Source organism: Scatophagus argus, chromosome 15 (genome assembly GCF_020382885.2).
Source record: "Scatophagus argus isolate fScaArg1 chromosome 15, fScaArg1.pri, whole genome shotgun sequence".
Taxonomy (NCBI): domain Eukaryota; kingdom Metazoa; phylum Chordata; class Actinopteri; family Scatophagidae; genus Scatophagus; species Scatophagus argus.
This window is the reverse complement of record NC_058507.1, coordinates 3,161,132-3,168,128: the sequence shown is the minus strand read 5'-3', so window position 1 is coordinate 3,168,128 and position 6,997 is coordinate 3,161,132. Positions and strand designations below refer to the sequence as shown.

The 6,997-nt window shown below is 43.6% G+C and overlaps 1 protein-coding gene across 2 annotated transcripts in view; it reads left to right on the top strand.

Moving 5' to 3' along the window:
- The first annotated feature begins 1,124 nt into the window (after window positions 1-1,124).
- The window catches only part of gfra4a (GDNF family receptor alpha 4a), a 116,640-nt gene continuing 110,767 nt past the window's right edge, over window positions 1,125-6,997 (top strand). The window contains exon 1 of one of the 2 annotated variants that reach the window (XM_046413087.1): window positions 1,125-1,189. The gene's annotated coding sequence lies outside the window, so the exon portion shown is untranslated. Of the gene's footprint in view, window positions 1,205-6,997 lie in introns of both variants that reach the window. The other variant, XM_046413086.1, reaches the window with a different exon arrangement.

Sequence of the window (6,997 nt, the reverse complement as noted above, 5' to 3'; positions counted from 1 at the left end):
AAAGTGAGTGAAGCAGTGAAAGATGTTGTTGGTGAGGTTTATCAGTTTAATGAAAGCTTCCTTAAGCCATCAGATTACCTATGTGCACGAATAAAGAAAGTCCATGTTTTCCCCATATTTGTGTTTTCCTGCAGAGTAGTCATGGCCACCGGCTCAGGTGAGCAGGCTACAGGCAGATCGCTAATTTTGTTCTGCCTTAAGACTTCAGTCCTTGCTGAGTTGGTTACACCCACGGTTACTGTTGTAACAACAAGTCTGTTGTAATACTGCGGTATTAAAACACCCCTCACCGCACCTCCTCTTTTTTTTCCTCCAAAATACATGAGCCGAGCAGCTGTTGCGCCCGTTTACAGCGCAGCCAAACTCACTTTTTAATAAAGAAGCCAGTCAGTTGTTGCGAGCGCCATCTGATGCGGCACGCGGCGTGAGTCAGAGAAGGTGGACCGTTGTCTTGTTTTGTAGAAGCATTTTGGAAGCGCCAACCAAGTGGCAAATGTGTTGTGTTTTCTGTGACTGCTTCAAAATAAAAGCCACCCCATCGTTTGCCAGCGTGATGCAAAAGATTCAGCAACAGTCTGTGAACACTGACGTGAGGCGACGGTCTGTTAGGCGGCCACTCATTTAGGAGACTTTTTCTATAGGATCTCAAAGCAAAGTGATGCTACTTTGAGGTGAATTGATTCCAGGTAATTAATGTGCATTCAGTAGGCTGCTGTTCTTGTGTGGCTCCAGTGTAATGTTTTGCTTATGTTTAATAAAAATTGAAATATATGCAACTGTGGCACAACAAACTCTCCAACCCCACCTCTCAGGTGAGAGTCTAAATAGGCTGTTTGGTTCAGCTAAACAGGCTGATAATGTGGAGACGTGGAAATTTTGTTCTGATGTAAAGGACTCGCATTTAACTGAATGAGTCATAAGCCTCATTCAGTCATGATTATTGTCTACATGAAGTGTTAAACAGCGTGATTATTTTTGTTCCTCAGGTTTGCTGTCCTCTCTTCACGAGATGGGAATTGAGAGCCAGATTCAGTTGGAACTGGTTCCTGATTGTTCGATCAATCAGAATCGTGTTCTGATAGATCGAGCTGTGGCTTCAGTTATCTCCACTCACACATCAGCAAAACCCTTTGAGGTCGGCTGCACAGATGAGGCTTAGCGAGTGTCACTGCACTTGACGTTCGAGAAAGTAAGGATCAAAATTGTGAGTTGATATTATTTTCTAATCATCTTAGTATTTCATTTGCATAATCTGTAGGGAGATAATAAACATAATATTAAGACTGTGTGAAAACCTGTGCAGGCCTTTCCACACAGAATCATAAAGAACTGACACGAAGGATTGATAAGGCCGTTGGTATCAATAAAATCTCATCAGTTCCCATCTCTGCTCTCTTCACGGCCGATCAGATGCTGTTCAGTTAATAGCAGAAATACAGTTCATACATAACCCGACTGTTCTCCGTGATTCTTGTGTATTTCCCTCACGCACAACCTCACAGCCTGTCATTAAACGCCATAAAGGAAAATTCTGCTTCCTCCATGTTTGATCACCTTCGTAACATCTCAGGTCATGCTTGAAATGACAGAATCAATCATTTTTCTGAATCAGTTTTGATTATTTGTGATTGTACGTATACTAATTTATCATTGTGAGAAAAGGAGATCAGGCTGCTGTGTGTGTGTCTGTGTGTGTGAGATGACAACTGACTCAGCTGGAGAGGGCAGACAATGACAATGATGATGTTCAGTAGCACTCATGGCAACGAGGGGGCTTTAATTTAGACATGACGCAGTTAACAAGTGCAAGGCGGTTGTGCTTCACTCGATGGCAGTCTGAACTTCACTTCAGTGCATTCGGCAGGTTTATCTTCTGCACGAGAAGTCAGTTATTTAACTTCCCAGTTTTTGTTCTTTAAAATTCTTTGGTCGGTTCATATTTCAAACCCTGAACTGTCGCACAGTACAAAAATGTTCAGTGTTTGCTCTTTAAGTTGTGACAAAAACGCAGATACGCTTTGACAAATGGTGCATGACCTTTAAGTTCCTTAAAATCATTTGATTTGTGTCATGAAAATAACAAGCCCCCCCTCCCCCTTTTCTCTCTCTCTTTTGGATCTCAGTAATGACTAGAATAATTAGGTCCGTGAGGCTACTGTAGAGTGAACGTCAGCATTAAACCATTTCTCATCTTGATTTCCTCTCCCCAGATGGCCTCATTGATTTATCCATTTCCACGCATCCTTGCTGTGCATCTGAAAAATGCCGCTGCAAACACATCATGAAAACAGCCCCGAATTGCCAAGGGCGTCTGGGTCTTTTAGCTTTTATGCCTCGCACTCCTTTGTGGAACACATCCGTCTCATCACCTGCCCACTGCGATGGCCAGATATGATTATAATTACACCACAGGCCTGCCTTGAAAAGCCTGCACACGCTACAGCCTCGTCTGACAGCCCAACTTCTGCCTCTTTTTTATTCCCGCTGCCAGTTTCTGGTTACAGCTCGAGTCTGCAGTGAGAGCAGAAAGTGATGCCGCAGCACACTGGTAGCACTGCAGGGAAGACTTCTCATATTCAGCTTCACTTTCAAAGGGTTCTCGCTGTTGTTGGAAAGGCTAGTGACAAGTTGGTGCTTTGATGAAATGCTCTGCGCTGCATTGCTGAAGCACAAATACGTTGCCGGTTGTCGTCGCTGTTGTAGCCGGCAGTCGGGAGGTTACACGCCATCCAAGCGAGAGAGCAGTGCTGAAATAAAGGAAAATGTGAAACGCTTCATCACGGGCAAAGGCAATAAAATTCCCTTGAATGTTTGAAAAGTGTTCATTATGAAGAGCGGCCCCTTTGAGAGTGCAAAGTCCCGGACTCGTTTACTCTCATGGAGGATTTTAATGTTGGAGTCGTACAGCTGGTGCTAAACCCAACCCTGCTTTCACGCCAAACCCAATGCAACACTGCACACAGCAAGGCCATCATTTTCAATGCAGAGTGCAGCTGCGCCCTCGCAGGCTGCTTCACCAGTCGGAGCGCCATGCATCGCCCTGATTTTCTGTCTGCTCCAACCGTGACCACTGCCGTCACTGGGAGTTTACTGGGGTCAGGAGTCCTTCCAGTGGTTTCACATCACGCCCCATCCTCCTCATTATTTTGGTTATAGATTTTTCATGTTGTATGTACTCAGTTAACTGCTGAATAATGCTGTCAGAGTCCTCTCTACACTGCCGGGAGGTAAATTCAGGTGGAGAAATACTGAATCATTTATTTGCCTAAAAGGAGTCATATTTAAATATATTTATTCTAGAAATACTGGGATCAACTTGAAAATACTGCAAATAAAAAGCATGATGGAACAATACATATATATATATATATTTCAGAGCTTATGAGCTCTTCTTTATGTTGACCAAAAGTTTTATTTGTCCAAAATCACCAACATGATTCTCCTTAAGTTTAGATAAACACCCACGTAAAAAACTTTAACGAAGGCACCTTAGGAGGGAGTCCTCTTCCCGTACAGACTGGCACAGATGTTGACTTTACACAGTAATGAAAGTAAAATTACATAACACAGAAACAGAGTGACACTTGGACAGATTGCAACAACATATGAAGAGTATAAATGTGGGAAGATGTTGAGCAACTTCCAGCTGGAGGTGTGGAACAGGTGCCGCCCACTCAGGTACAGGTACCGGTACTTCTGAACTGTACCTGAGGATATGACTTAAACGAATGTCGCTTCCATCTCTCGAATATATGAATATTTTTACAAGATGCGGAAAGGTTCAACATGCAGTGTGGCAAACAGTCATTAACAGTCAGGAAACATTTTCAGTACACATTGCTTACACTCTGCACAGAATTCTGCCTGCTGAGGCTCTCGCACCTAAAAAGCTAAGCTTGGACATCAAATGAGACATGCTGAGTCTCATTCTACTCAGATCTCATATCGCTGCTCACAAGCGAAGCGTCGCCAGCCTTTAACGGCTATCATACACGGGGAATGTTTTGTAGCATCATGGCTTGGTAATATTGCCCACAGCAGGGACAGAATTTGCAAATGGGACAAAATCAGTGTGGCGGCCAGGAAAAGTGCCATCAGTCCAGACCTTCAGCCGCCGCGCCGCAGGCTTCTGTTTCGGCCATAATTTTGCCGCGGGGGAAAGATGTGTAAAGTGTTCTGAACTCACCCAAATACCACACTGAGATACAAAAAAAGCATACTTTGCTTTTCACTAGTGCGCCATGTTTCGTTATTCACAATAATGCAGTCATTTTTATTATGATTTAGAAAAACAAAAAACTCTCATTGTGATTACTACAATATTGTGGCCTGTTGAGATCATGATGTCATACGCACAGCAACAACAGACACGACCGAAAGTAAGGATTAAAGTTGATTAAATGCACTGAAACGTCTTAGTGGTAAAACATGAGACTTGATATGCAGTCTAACAGGCTGTTGCGTAACTGGGCAGATGCTATGAATAACATAGTATGATTTCTAATTGTACTGATAGAAAAGGATGGACAGAAAACAAAAGAAAAATGCAAAATGTGTGTAAATAAGAAAAAACATAAATACTTTGCATGGTCGTCCAACAGTGGCCAAGACGAGACAAATGTGAAGGAAGGCCGGTGCGAGACAACACAGAGCAGAGTGTTGTGCTGCAGTTAGCCTTGTAATATTATCATGTAACTGTATCTTCATACCCGGCCGAGTCTTTATGTGTCGCGGCCTTGAAAGCTGCTCCAGCGTCTGATTCAGCTGTACTGCTGGTCAGTTTTTATTCTTTCTCCTCGCTCTGTTCTTCGCTGCCTCCCCCTCTAATTTCTCTCGCCATGTGTCTCAGCAGGCAGACGCAGGAAGAAAAGAAAAAGAAACATCCACTCAGCATTCATTTGAATGCATTAGCACCTCTTAATCAATCTATGGTAGGAGTTTCATACTGTTTCATGACTGACCCAGAAGGAACCTGTTCCACATCCTCTCCCGGTTTATGGCATGAATATTGCAAAGATTTTAGGGCAAAGGCAGCTTTTCGAGTCACTGGGAGGGACGCAGTGTGGGAGGGGAGGCGGGGAAGCAGGAGAAAAATCTCTGGAAGGATTTGATCCCAAACAGGCAGGGGCATGTTTGATTCAAAGAATCAGTGTGCCATATAAGAATCAATATGCCATTTTACTGGCACACACTGTAACTCAGAGGTGCTGGGAGGGGGTTCAGGTTGGCCTGTGCTTTCTCAGGCTTGTGGACAAACCTGTCTGGGAGACCTGAATTGGACTGGGGGGGCTGATCCACCCCCCCCCCAGCAGCAGCTGCAGCCAGTTTGCCCTTAAGCAAGGCAGTTAACCACCAGCTGCTGTGGAGCGGCACACAGGATGTGCTGCTGGTCTGCTGCCAGGGTGCAAATCCAAAGCCCAGACTTTACTTCCCCCTCCGGTGTAACGGCAAAAAAACATTTTCTCTCTTGTAAAATCTGCACTTGTTACGAATACACTCGTTTCAACGCAAAATGAGGCAGTGACAGACAAATGCTTCCCATCCCAAAGTAAGGACATCTTACTTACATCTTTGGGCACTCGCTCATTCTGAGAGCCCAAATGAAATTCACTTGTTAGGTATGATTGCGTTTCTATTCATAGGAGTTGAAATTTTAATAATGAATTCCAGCTAAGCTGCAGCGGGAGAACACGGCGTGCTGAGAAAACTCACTGATCTCTTTACTCTCTTGTCTTCAGGTCCACGGTAAGCGTGTGAACATGCTGTATGCAGCTTGCTGGCATCACATGACACTGTTATGGGATGTCTGGTAATTGTTCTTCTGGATGCTTTTTTATAGCACAATTAAATTGACAGTAAAAACTCAGATCCATACAGATACAGTCAGATAATGGAAAAGAAAAGTTGCTCGCAAATTTCACAGTATAGGATGTGTGTGGGTCCAGGGAATGAGGTTTCAAACAAATATCTTTGGAAGTTTTAGTTCAAATAAACTGTAGTTGTAGCCCCAAACAGAGGGCCACATAAATCAACGTATGCTGCCACAGTGACCTGCAAAGTCTTTCTGATAAAATCTGAAACCGATCGCGTGTCTTTGCCTTCCAAAGTGACCCGTGTTGCTCCACCATCATCATCTGTCAGCACCATCTGATTTGGTTAAAGTAAGGAAACTGGTTGATGTTTGGGGGCTTTAAAAGCAGCATTGACTGTTGGTATGAAACAGGAAACAAACCGCGGTCCCCCGCCTTAACGTCCCGGTCTTTGTTTTGTTCACAAATTTAATGAAAGTGTGAAGGACACTGGAGGAAGTGCAGAGAAGAAACCGTGAAGAGAAGTTGCAGTTGTGTTTAAGCTACACGTTACTGTCCTTGAAGAAGAAATCCTCCCAGAAACGTCTGTTCTTCTGCAGAGTCTTTCCTCTAAAGCTTCCTACTGTGTCAGGATACAGTAAGCAAATCCTGAGAGGAGTGGACGGCCCACTCCCCTCAGAACAAAGCGCCGAGCGTGAGGTTTGTAAGTGTCTAAGGTTGTGTGGCTTATGCTTCAGAAACACAGTATGATCCTTCCTACGTTTCTGTGAGTGCCAGGCTTTTTACGTGCTGCACAAATGAGGTTTTGGATTAAAGCATCCCAGAGATGGTGGAAAACTTCCAAAATTAAGCTTGAAGAGGTAGAACAACTCCCGACAGAGAAGCCTCTCAAAAATTAATTTCTCATCCAGAGTTTAATGGCTTGAAAATAATTTAGGCTTTAAAAAAAGTGCCCCTAACAGCTGTCAGTATGAAGAAATTTAAATATTTCTATAATTTATGGAGTGCTGCTTCTACAAGCTTAATTATTCTGGGTGAAAATGGCAAATAAATTTCTTAGATAAAAAGTAGACTGTGTCTCAAAATAATAACAGTAATGCTTGTCTTGGAGCACGAATCAGGCCCACTGTCCCCCAAACCCGGATCAGAATAGATTATTCTTTCTTCTGTTTTGAAAGGAGACCAGC